Source organism: Cherax quadricarinatus, chromosome 79 (genome assembly GCF_038502225.1).
Source record: "Cherax quadricarinatus isolate ZL_2023a chromosome 79, ASM3850222v1, whole genome shotgun sequence".
NCBI classification, from domain to species: Eukaryota; Metazoa; Arthropoda; class Malacostraca; order Decapoda; family Parastacidae; genus Cherax; species Cherax quadricarinatus.
The window spans coordinates 12,049,473-12,062,235 of record NC_091370.1 but is presented as its reverse complement, the minus strand read 5'-3'; the positions used below and the strand labels follow the sequence as shown (position 1 = coordinate 12,062,235).

General features: G+C 39.9%; 1 protein-coding gene across 2 annotated transcripts in view; it reads right to left on the bottom strand.

The window, feature by feature from the left end:
* LOC128702653 (uncharacterized) overlaps positions 1 to 12,763 on the bottom strand; it is a 446,363-nt gene that overhangs the window by 92,108 nt on the left and 341,492 nt on the right. The window contains exon 1 of one of the 2 annotated variants that reach the window (XM_053797000.2): positions 7,677 to 8,705. The exons of the other annotated variant lie outside the window; for it this stretch is intronic. The gene's annotated coding sequence lies outside the window, so the exon portion shown is untranslated. Of the gene's footprint in view, positions 1 to 7,676; positions 8,706 to 12,763 lie in introns of those variants that run through there. 2 annotated transcript variants of the gene reach the window in all.

The following is a 12,763-nucleotide window of genomic DNA, read 5'->3' as shown; positions in this document are numbered from 1 at the left end:
GGCAGTAGTAAAAGGAATATAGTAATAGTAGTAGTTGTAATAGTAGCAGCAATAGTAGTAGTAGAGTTATAATGGTACTGGCAGTATAGTAAGTAGTAGTTGTAATAGTGGTTGTGGTAATAATAGTAATAGTAGTAACTGTGGTGGTAATAATAGCAGTAATAGTAGTAGTGGTAATAATAGCAGTAATAGTAGTAGTGGTAATAATAGCAGTAATAGTAGTAGTGGTAATAATAGCAGTAATAGTAGTAGTGGTAATAATAGCAGTAATAGTAGTGGTAATAATAGCAGTAATAGTAGTAGTAGTGGTAGTAGTAGTGGTGGTAATAGTAGTAGTGGTAGTAGTGATAATAGTAGTAGTGGTAGTAGTGATAATAGTAGTAGTGGTAGTAGTGATAATAGTAGTAATAGTAGTAATAGTAGTATTAATAGTAATAGTAGTAGTAATAGTAGTAGTAGTAGTAATAGTAGTAGTAATAGTAGTAGTAATAGTATAGTAGCAGTAATAGTAATAGTAGTAGTAGTAATAGTAGTAATAGTAGTGATAGTGATAGCAGTAGTAGTGGTAATAGTAGTAGTGGTGGTAATAGTATAATAGCAGTAGCAGTAATAGTAGTAATAGTAGTAGTAGTAGTAATAGTAATAGTAGTAATAGTAGTAGTGGTAGCAGTAGTAAAGGTAGCAGTAGTAGTGGTAGCAGTAGCAGTGGTAGCAGTAGCAGTGGTAATAGTAGTAGCAGTAGTAGTGGTAATAGTAGTAGCAGTAGTAGTGGTGGTAATAGTAGTAGCAGTAGTAGTGGTAATAGTAGTAGCAGTAGTAGTGGTAATAGTAGCAGTAGTGGTGGTAATAGTAGCAGTAGTAGTGGTAATAGTAGCAGTAGTAGTGGTAATAGTAGCAGTAGTAGTGGTAATAGCAGTAGTAGTGGTAATAGTAGTAGTGATAATAGTAGTAGTAGTGATAATAGTAGTAGCAGTAGTAGTGATAATAGTGGTAATAGTAGTGGTAGTAGTAGTCCTAATAGTAGAAGTAGTAGTAGTGGTAATAGTAGAAGTAGTAGTAGTAGTAATAATAGTATCAGTAATAGTGGTAATAGTAGTATTAGTAGTAGTAGTGGTAATAGTAGTAGTAGTGGTAATAGTAGTAGTAATAGTAGTAGTAATAGTAATAGTAGTAGTAGTGGTGGTAATAGTAATAGTAGTAGTAGTGGTGGTGGTAATAGTAATAGTAGTAGTAGCGGTAATAGTATTATTATTAGTAGTAGTAGTAGTATAGTGGTAATAGTAGGTAAAATACAACTCTTGGTGAATGGGAGGCAGTCAGCTTGCAGCATCATGAACACTTCTGAAGGAATCGACAAAACACTACCAATATCTCTAGATTCGAATCTCACACTTCCTAGCTAGCAATCCATCACATTAAAACGTTCGGCTTCTTAGCAGATCAATGCCTCTATTTCTGAATGTTCTATAAGTCTGGATCAATTAAATTCGAGCTTATGTAGATGAGGTTAATCAAACATCAATAAGCAAAGGGAGTTAAGAGTCTCGTCTGGCAGAATACAGACATCAGCAAAGATAGTTGGAAACTACATGTTCATCAACACTGTGATTTGTATTTAGATATAGTCAAATTTCTTGGTACGTGTTATTTATGTTAGGTTAGGGTGTCATATATCGATTAAAAATTTACCTCTAATAGCATACGACAACGGAAATAGATAAAAGGTAAGTTAGAGGTGGTAAAAAAGACACGTGTGTGATTTTCACTGTTTAAAGCATTGTCATCAGTCACCCATTTGTCTGTCTTTGCAACAGTGAAATGCTCCCTGTAATCAATAAGGGGCTGTAATATTATAACGAGTGGCTCTTTCCTGGGTTGTGTATTGAAGTCCCTGTAAATGAGGGCTTAGTGCAGGTGGCAGGGAAACACCTCTTTACACACCCACACTATATATTCAATAATTATTCAAAGCTCTCCTTGCTGAATCAATATAAAAACGGTATGAAATAGGCACTAGTAGATACGTCATACGTATCAGATAATCATCTTCATTCTGAAACGATACGCCTACACAGTAGGATTCTTCAGTCAAATTCAGAGCTGATATGTGGAGATAGCAAAAGCAGTGGACAGGTAATACGATCAGTCCATCAATTGACCTCTTCAAAGTTATTTATTCAAGATTGATGGATTGATCACATCATTACCTGTCTACTGCTGTCTCCATATCAGTCACCTCTGAATTCGACAGGAGAAACCTCCTGTGCAGAGTTCTCTATAAATATGCAAATAACTTTGAGGTGATGCACTAAAGTCATATGTATCATACAGCGCCTGGGAAATGAGGTAAAGGCGAGTCCAATTCCTTGGAACAAGAGCTTCTCAACAGCCTCAAGAGGCCCATCTACAGAGGTAATCCAAAGAGTATTTGTTCAAGTTACACAAATGCCTTTTTGATTATTCTCTAAAATTATAGGTCCAAGATATTCATATTTTAATAGATCATTAAGCAATCCAAAACATTAATTATAGCACACGTTTACCTCAGGATTTATAGGATATGGATACTGTGTTTCTTTAATTTTGCTTACTGTTTGAGTTTCTCTATTTTGCTCTGTTTCTGACACAAACTCTAGGAGATAAGTGGTAACACTTCGGTGATTACAGCTAATACCTCGCAGAAGTGTAGCTGTTTAGCGAATCAAAATGGTCACTGTTATTACACCGAATCTTATGTAACCCAGGAGTATGGGTTACTTTACCCTGGATAAATTTGGATTTAACGGGAAGTACTGGCTTGACAGTAGAGTTGATGAGTGGAATAAACTTCAAAGCAGCTTCACTATAGCGAGAACTTTGAGTTGTTTTGAATGGAAGTTTGATAGTTACACAAGTTGGGAGAACTGGACCTGCCTAACATGGGTAAACAAGCCTACTACAATATTCCACTGTTCTTATACTCTCAATAGTTTGATATAGCAACATCTGTCTCTCCTTACTATTGTATCGGTATCTTATTCACTCACATAGAAGTCAAAGTAAGATATAAGAAAATCAAGGCTAGCTTCAATTCCTTGAAACAAGATGTCTTTATTAGAATTAAGGGACCCTTCTCTTGAAGGTTCCAAAATCACAGAGGCAATGGAAGAAAAATAAAATGCAAATGTGCCTTACTCTGACAAATAAGACCACAGAATAATGGTTGACAAAACAAGGTAATGTTTCTAACACGTAAGATTTAAAAGCAGAGTTTAGATTTTTTCAAACTAACAACTATCAGGACGACTACACACGTTGGGAATCATACAGCGTATGGGAAATGGCTGGTAATCAAGACTGATCCAAGGAAGGGATGATAGGAGCACTGCAATGGATCAAAAAAATTTGAGTGGTAACCGATCAAAATGTAAAATTAAGTGAAATCTGTTTGAATACAAATACTATATCGCGACAACAGTGAAGATAAAACACACGATGCAAAACACCCTTTTATTGGGACAGAGTTTCGCTCTGTGTAGAGCTTAATCTCTACACAGCTCTACTGTAACAATACAGAGCGATGCACTGTCCAACCGAAAGCTTCTTCTGTAATGAGTGCGTCCTTTCTGGAGCATTAGTATCATTAAAGTGAAGCGTTCCAACCATGTGGGTCATCTAGTGCAAGGAGTGGCGGAGGTTCCAACCTTCCAACCTCTAATCAAAACGTAACTGGATTTCAAGAAAATGATCATTTTCGTTAGACAATGTCCTCGAACATTTCCACTTTCTCATCCTCGCAGCCAATGCAAGAACACAAATCTCATCTTTGTATCATCATTCTTCGATAATACCAAAATAACTATAAAAGTTACTTCATCAAGTCACTTAAAATCTACAGTTTAATATCAATGAAACATAGCCAATGATAACAAAGATAACGCTTTTCTTGCCGAATAAGGCAAACGAAAAATTTTGTATGCAATAATTTCGCAAAAATAATTCCAAAAGCACCTAAGAAAACTTACCTAACCTTATTACAATAAGCACAATTTAATTTAGCCTAATCCAACTAAATATATTTTAGATAAGTTTACAATAATTTGATAATAAATAAACACAATGTAATGTATTTTTTACGTTAGGTTCAGAATGATTCTTGCGAAATTATTGCTACAAAATATTCGCCTGCTATTTAAGCGAAAATCGCAAGTTTTACGTGTTCGCCACGACATGGTGGACCCCATTATAATATATATATATATATATATATATATATATATATATATATATATATATATATATATATATATATATATATATATATATATATATATATAGATAGAGGGATGGATAGATAAGTAGGTACTAGATTCAGATATGCCTGCAGCATCCTAGACACTACCTCTATACAGTACTTATGATTCACAATGTACTGTTCAAAATAAAACGCAAACTAACGGAGATGACCATTATACACCAGGAGGTTTACAATGACAAACGTATACACGCCACATATGGGGACTTTGGTGGGTTAAAACAGCCACCAACTGCGACCCAATCTTAGTCTTCATAGAAATTTCATCCTAACCCCTGTGATAGAGTATAGCTCTAGTCCCACAGTTTCCAACGAATCTGAAATTACCATAATGATCAGTTGTCACACTTCCGCAAAGGATTTTTTTCGATTGTGGGACCGGGCCGAGGGGGATGTTGACCCCCGGAACACCATCCAGGTACATTCCAGGTAAGCAAGAGCTAAAACCTGTCAATACCTGTTGGAATTTGAGATCTGTATAAAAAAATTTCACTGGGTCGCACTGGGTCACAGCAGGTAGACACACGCATCTATATTACTGAGAAGATTTATGCACCAATAGATTTATTTGGCTCACTATTACGAAATATTTGTTTTTTTTCTGATAATTTTTGAAGTTGCCATTATAAATATATTAGCTGAGATTAATGAAGAACACAGAAGCACAAATTACCATCTCAGATCGAACTGTAGCTCGGTTGGCAGAGCACTCAGCTCATACATTGAGGTCCATGGTTCGATCCCTGATACGGGTGGAAAGATATCTGTTGTCCCTGTTCACCTAGCAGTAAGTAGATACCTGGGTGTTAGCCGACTGGTGTGGGTCGCATCCAGGGGACAAAATTAACCTAAGTTGACCAAAATGCTCTGCATTACCAGGAACTTTCTATACAGTATGTCACTGATGTCAGCTAAGTCAGTGTAAGTTGTATCTTAAAAAAAAAAAAAAAAAACATACCACGGATGGGGTTTGAACCCGCGGTCAGAGAGTCTCAAAACTCCAGACCGTCGCGTTAGCCACTGGGCCAGCTAGCTTCAGTAAGATTCATCCAACTAGGTCTGGAGTTTTGAGACTCTCTGACCGTGGGTTCAAACCCCATCCGTGGTATGGTTTGTTTGCAATCGTGTCATTACGATTTCGTGAGTGGAGTTAAGTTGTATCTTGTACTTGTAGAAATAACGATTATTACTGGTACGTCACCACAACCCTCACTCACATATCCAACTCACTCAGAAACATATGCAACATTTGGGTATTTTAACTGCATACGTAACGCTAACCAGAGACTATCAGTCCAATAAGGAGAGAATAGTTACTGGAGAAGGGGAAGACTGTATTTACACTGAACTGAAGATTCATTTGATTCCAGCAGCTAAGTAATTTGTCACGATGGATTTAATCTGTAGGACTCACTAACATGCTGTGTTTTCTAAACAGCATATTTCTTAGTTTGACCTCGTGTATATTCCAGTGTGACCTCTGATAAGCCCGTACATTGCAGTGTGATCTCTGATAATTACATATATCACTGAGTGACCTTCGGTAATAAAAAGTGTGATTTCTAGTGATTCCATGTAGCAGTGTGTCCTCTGGTAATTATATTGCAGTACGACCTCTGGTAATTATATTGCAGTACGACCTCTGGTAATTATATTGCAGTGCGACCTCTGGTAATTATATTGCAGTGCGACCTCTGGTAATTATATTGCAGTGCGACCTCTGGTAATTATATTGCAGTGCGACCTCTGGTAATTATATTGCAGTACGACCTCTGGTAATTATATTGCAGTGCGACCTCTGGTAATTATATTGCAGTGCGACCTCTGGTAATTATATTGCAGTGCGACCTCTGGTAATTATATTGCAGTGCGACCTCTGGTAATTATATTGCCGTGTGACCTCTGGTAATCATAAATATCGCTGAGCGACCTTTAATAATCACACACTGCAGTGTGACCTGTGGTAATCGCGTTTATCATTACGTTACCTCTGGCCAATAAAATGTCGTCAGATATAATCAACATCGTATTTTTTTAGTCCTGCTCTATGGAGATGCCGTCTCTTGGCTCGTCTGAGAGGATCCGATGCCGCAAGCTGAGTGTTCAATCCTGCTCGATCTTCTACTGTTTTTGCTTCTCTTCTTCCCCCACGGTCATAGCTGGCATGCAAGAGCATCGTTAATGCCTATAAAATTACGAAAATCATCTAAATTTCCCGATCGATCCGGTCGTGGCAGCCCAGAACACTAACATTAGCTTTCATCATTTCACTGTTCAAAGTGTTGTGGTTTAATTCCGCGGAGATTATCCCAGGAAACACCGGAAGGCTATCAAGAGTTTTAGTAAGATTTCGTTTTTCGGTAGCACATTCCTCGTTGAAGCCAAGACTCGGTCAGTCGTAATCCGTAATCTCGTAGAGACTATTGAAAAGAATAAACATCCTGTATTGACTGTCGAACTGTAGGGCGCAGCTGGGTGTCGCGGCAGAGCGACCATTCCCGGTGATTTACCGGGGAATCACGACACAAGAACTACACTTTAAGGTTTTGTCGACTAGATTGGCGATGCGGGCTAGTGAAGATGTTGCTGGAATTCTTGCAGAGGGGAGAGCTGCAACAGCAACTCCCAAAGCTTGAGATGGTTGCATCGAAATGACGGTCTGCGGACCATAGCGACAAATGGTCGCTTCGTAGCAGAGCAAGTTTTAATTAGGACAATGATTCGCTCTCTGTGGAGCCTTAATGAGTCTCATTTCGCTCGCTGTAGAGCTTTATCGAGTCACGTTTCACTCTGTATAGCTACATCAAGGCACGTTTCCCTCTCTGTAGACCTTCATTAAGTCATGTTTCGCTCGCTGTAGAGCTATATTATGTTCCATTCGTTGTAGAGCTATATCAAGCCATGTTTTCTTCTTTGTATCAAGGAATGTTTCCCTTTCTGTAAAGCTATATCAAGCCATGTTTCGCTTTGTGTAGAGCTATATCAAGCCAAGTTTCGCTCTGTGTAGAGCTATATCAAGCCATGTTTCGCTCTGTGTAAAGGTGTAGTAAGTCATGACTTGATAAGGTTCACTACAGAGAGAAACGTCGTTCTACAACGGGTCTTCGCAGGACAGAAGTAGATGGGATGAGGAACTTACGACAGCGTAATGTGTTTCTTTCAGGCATCACTGATATCGAATTCGCAGCCAGTCTTGCGTAAGACAATTTTTCCTTAACTTTTTCTCCCAGGGCCAACATTTGTTTTCTCGGAGAGTTCGGAGACTAATCTCGGGAGACTGTAGGCTTGGTTTCATTTCCTGAGATTTAAGGGGGGATGGCATTTGAGATTAGGAGCAACGAGAGTTCAGCTTTCCCTTTCCCGTCCCCCCCCCTATGCTCACCTTGTCTCATGCAGAAGAGGGGCCCTCAAGGAGGACGCTTCCAGGGAGGCTTGGGTCCCTAACCTCCATCAGTAGCGTCCACCGTCCTCGATAACTCCACCACCACTACTGCCCATAACGAGATTAATCCCAACTCTGAAGAATTTTCTGATCACTGGTACAAATTTGTCAATTGCGGAATGATATGTATTGCTGCTTACTTTTGATCAAGTAACGTATCATAATAGCATGACCAACGATTAAAAAATATATAGATTTCAGCATGAGTGACGGAAGTGAAACAGCCAGACACCAGGGCCAACAGATCCTCAGCCCTCTTTATCACTGCAGAACTTGACGCCAGAATCTCGCAATGGGGATAAAAATCCTTTAATACAAGTCAGCCACCGCCGTGCAAAACGATTTTCCATTCGTCAGACGACCTGGTTTCCAGTTTTCATCTGTAGTGATTAATCAAGTCACCTCAGATCATCAATTGCAGCTCGTCCGGATGCGGACTTCTTCCCTTGGTGACATCACCAGACGGCAAGAATGTTGTTTTCTTGCAAGAGCGGCCTCCCTCTGCCTTTTCGGGGAAGGGGGGAGAAAGCAAGAGAGTTGGGTGTTTGCGTGATGGACGTGGGAGGATATCGTATCAAGTTTCCTCCGTAATATCTATCATCGAAGTAATACGTCTCGCAGCCACTGCGCGCCGCCCACGGAGATTGTCTTCAATTAATCAGTGTGCGCTTTTGTTTTCCGTTGTAGTGGCGGCCACTTCTAGGGCGGGAAAAGTTGTGTGTAAGAGATTCACTTGGAGCTGCAAGGTAAAAGCTTGCTACTCCCTCCCTAGTTTTGATCACTAGTTCTCATGGCTATATGAGGAATAACAGCATCTTCTGTAAGAGCCACTCAGATCACAGTTAGTCCCCGTGTGGGTGTGTGGGGGCGGGCAGGTGGGAGGCGGAGGGCTGCGGGGAAGCTAGCTAGCTGGGTGCGCGACACGAGCACCCACACACAAACACACACACTCTCACACACACGTCCGCCTTCCCGCACCTCACGAGAGCTACTGACGCGCTCCAACGTAGAGAGGTCACATTTCTCAGCCTCACTGGCAGGCGAGGGAGATCTGCGTGACGCCTAAATGCCTCTTTTCCTCTACTACATCTTCTCACGCTCCCTCCACCTCCCCCCTCTTTATTTTTGCAACTCTTCTCTCCACTCGTCCATTTTCCCCTTGCCCTTTGAAGCCCTTTCTAGATAATGATGTCCTTGATGGATAGTTACGAGGCAGGCGGGAGGATCAGCAGGGGGAAAGGAGAGGAGGCCGGGATACACTAATCTCTCCCGACCGGAATGAGGATTGCATCGAGGGTCCCAGATACAAGGAACCCTCAAGCTGAGATGACCCTGGAACGATCATCCGCTTAATACTTCGCGGGCGGTGTGACTTTCTCTTTGATATTGTCTGTCTCTCTCTATATGTCTGATTTCCCTCTTTCTCGTTTGTCTTGCAAGAAAGGCTTGCAACGATTTTCATTCCTCCAGTGAGAGGGACTTGACCAGTCAAATTCGTTGTGTCCACAAACACGGACACACACTAACTCGTTTTCAAGTAATTTTGATATTCATCTCTCACTTCACCATCCAGTCTGCCTTCTAATTTCTCTGCCTGACACTTTCTCTACCCATTCGCCACTTTCAAGCCCTTGTTGACACTCGCTCTATATCTATTTCGTTCTCTCTGATAACAGTTTGTCCACTCTGTCCGTCTGCCACAATTTTGTGCATTTTGTCGTTCTAAGAACAACAAAGTTTAAAAGGGGTAGGGTTTCCCTTTTTCCCCCAGAACAACCAAAATTCTTCGTGGCATGGACTCAACAAGGTCCGGGAAACGTTCCTTTGAATTCCTGGTGCATGTTGACATGATAACATCACACAACTGCTGCACATTCATGCTTCGATTATCCTAAAGTTTTAGGCCACATTCTGACTCTACCATCCACATGTCGCAGCAGAAATCCCGATTCGTCAGGCAGACAATGTTTCTCCAATCTTCAACTGCCCAATTTAGGCGAGTCTGTGCCCACTGTAGCCTCAGTTTCCTGTTCTAAGTTAACAGGAGTAGAACCTGGTGTGGTCTGTTGCAGTATCCCATCCACTTCAACGTTTCACGTGCTGTGCGTTCTGAGATGCTTTTCTGCATACAACTGTTGTAACTTATCGCTATTTAAGTTACTGCCACCTTCCTGTTATCTTGACTCAGTCTGGCCATTCTCCTCTGAACACCCATTATCAAGGCGTTATCGTTCACAGAACTGCCGCTCACTGGATATTTTGTTTTCCACACCATTATCTGTAAACTCAAGAGACTCGAGCGTAAAAAAAACCGATCAGTAGTTTCTGAGATACGCAAACCACCCGGTCAGGCACCAACAATCATTCTACGGTCAAAGTCACTTAGGTTACATTTCTTAACCATTCTGATGTTCGGCCTGAGCAACACCTAAACTATTTGTACTAGTGAATGTCGCCCCATCTGACTCCAGTAAATAATAGTCGATCTTCCTACCTATACTTCAGATCCATCATGACAAAGGTAATGTCTGCATGCTATTAGGCATTGAGGTATTGCCAAGCGATTGACTAATTAGATATCTGCATTAACTAGCAGATGAACAAGTGTGCCTAAGTGTGTATGTAGTGGGTCACACAACAGTATAATATATATCATTCTCTTCAAAAAAATAGTCGTCGTAATTAGTTTTTACTCATGGGGAAGCGTAAAACCCGAAAGAGGCAAATAGCACCCATGGGCATACGCGAACGTGAATCCGAATTCTCTGGTGATACGATGTGAAGTGAAGCAAGTCCATTATCCACATGCCAAAAGCCAACTAATCATTCCATCCGAGGCTCGCTCCGTTTGTCTGTCTGTCTCTGTCTGTCTGTCTGTTTCTCTCTCTCTCTCTCTCTCTCTTTGTATATCTGTTTTCCCAGCGTCCCCGAGGGGAAGGTCTCGTCGGCAACGAACAAAAATTACTTAGATTAATGCAGAACCAATTAAAATTAGATTTGGAGCGCTGGTGGGAAGCAATCCGAGAAGTGGAATCGGTACTAGACTCCTTTAGGTAGAATGAGAATCCCTCTTAAAGAAGAATTTGTTTTTTGATTTCAAGAGTGAAAAGAGTTGGAATGCTTATAATATATATATATATATATATATATATATATATATATATATATATATATATATATATATATATATATATATATATATATATAATACACACACACCGTTTCTAATCACCAAAATTCGTCAATTAGGCTGAACTTTTCTAAAAATTGAACTTTTTCAAAAATTTCTTTTATTAATATTTTTTTTTAATTTGAAAGAGTAAAAAAAATACATTGTTGTACCAAACCTTGAGACCGTCACTTTACTTTTCTGTAATGTATGTAATTTATTTCAGCCTAATTCTACTAAACATGTCAGATCAACATTGATTTAATAGTACTTAATTTTTTTTTTGTTACGGTCAGTCTGATTTTCGTAGATTTACGGAACAAAGAAATTAATAGCACTGGGGGAACTGGAACTTCACCCAGGGTAAGTAACTGGATGGTTGAGGTCCAAGAGATGATGACTTCTGCACTGGAACTGGAAATCTGGAAATGGTAAAACCTTCACAACTGTAAACTGGATAATAAGACGCCAGAAAGGCGTCTTATTATCATTAGCTGAAGTGAACATTAGATAAAGATAAATGCATTTACAATAGATATCCGAATCTGGTCGTCGTTACCGTAGAAAACTTGACTATTTGAAGCCGACTGCATGAGGCGCCCTCGTTATATGTCAAAAATAAAATCGAAAAGTAGGAAGACAAAAAAAAAATTAGGCCTTTTAAGGTATCTTTATAAAGCCATTCTTACTGGAAACTATTTCTATTTTTGGTGTAACTCTAAACTCACTCGAATCTCTCAACATAAACTCTGGAGGTTCGATCCTCTGTCCGTTAATGGCTAGACTGACACTTATTCCCCTCACTAGTACCTAAACTCCAGCGCAGGGAAGCAGGGGTGCTTAACCTCTCAAAGATTGCAGAACAACAATGGATTGCCCAATATGTCCTTAAACCCCCTTCACCAGAATATCGAAATCATCAGTCTATTTAGATGCTAATATTTCTTTAATAGCTGTCAATATATCCCAATATTTAGTGCACATAACCCCCATTATTTAGTTCCCATACCCCCATTTAATTTTCACACCCCATTATTTAGTTCCCATGCCCAATTATTTAGTTCCCATGCCCAATTATTTAATTCCCATATCCCCATTATTTAGTTCCACACCCCATTATTTAGTTCCCATACCCTCATTATTTAGTTCTCAAACCCCATATTTAGTGCCCATACCCGCATTTAGTTCTCACACCTCATTATTTAGTTCCCATACCTCCAATATTTAGTCTCCATATCCCCAACAGGAATGGATACCCCTGATTGAAAACCCCTGCCGTAGACGCTGTAATTCAAGGCACCATTACTGAAGTCTCAAACTCTTCAGAGAGAGAAACATTTCGTCAGAGGAGACTAGTAACGGGAGAGAAAAGAGTTATCTTTCATCTGGATGGGTCGATGTTTTTGAGGCAGAGTTCGTTACTTTTTTTTACGTGCAAAAGTTAAAACAGAGACTCGACAAGGAATCCTGGGGTCGGAGGACCTGAAAATTTAGAATTGGATTTTTAAAAGCATAATTTTGACCCGAAACGCAAGGAGCTGGAGTCGGGGAACGAAAACAGTCTGGGTACCTCAGACATCAAGGTGAACAAAGAACATCACATAACAGTTTTGTTCATGGGGTACTTAATTAATATCAGAGCTAGGTACATAGTGGTTTTGATGTACTATGTACTGTGTCTTGTAAATGGTCTAAGTCGAACCGAAACGTCGTTTTAAGACTCTCTCTCCTATGTGCCGGTTATTTGTGTATTGTTCCAGTCACGGTATTGTGCCTTTTTGTTCTTTGTGCATTCGAAATGGCTTAATGTAAGCGTAAGTTCGTGCTAGTAAAGGTCCCCTTTTTTTTATTTAGCTCT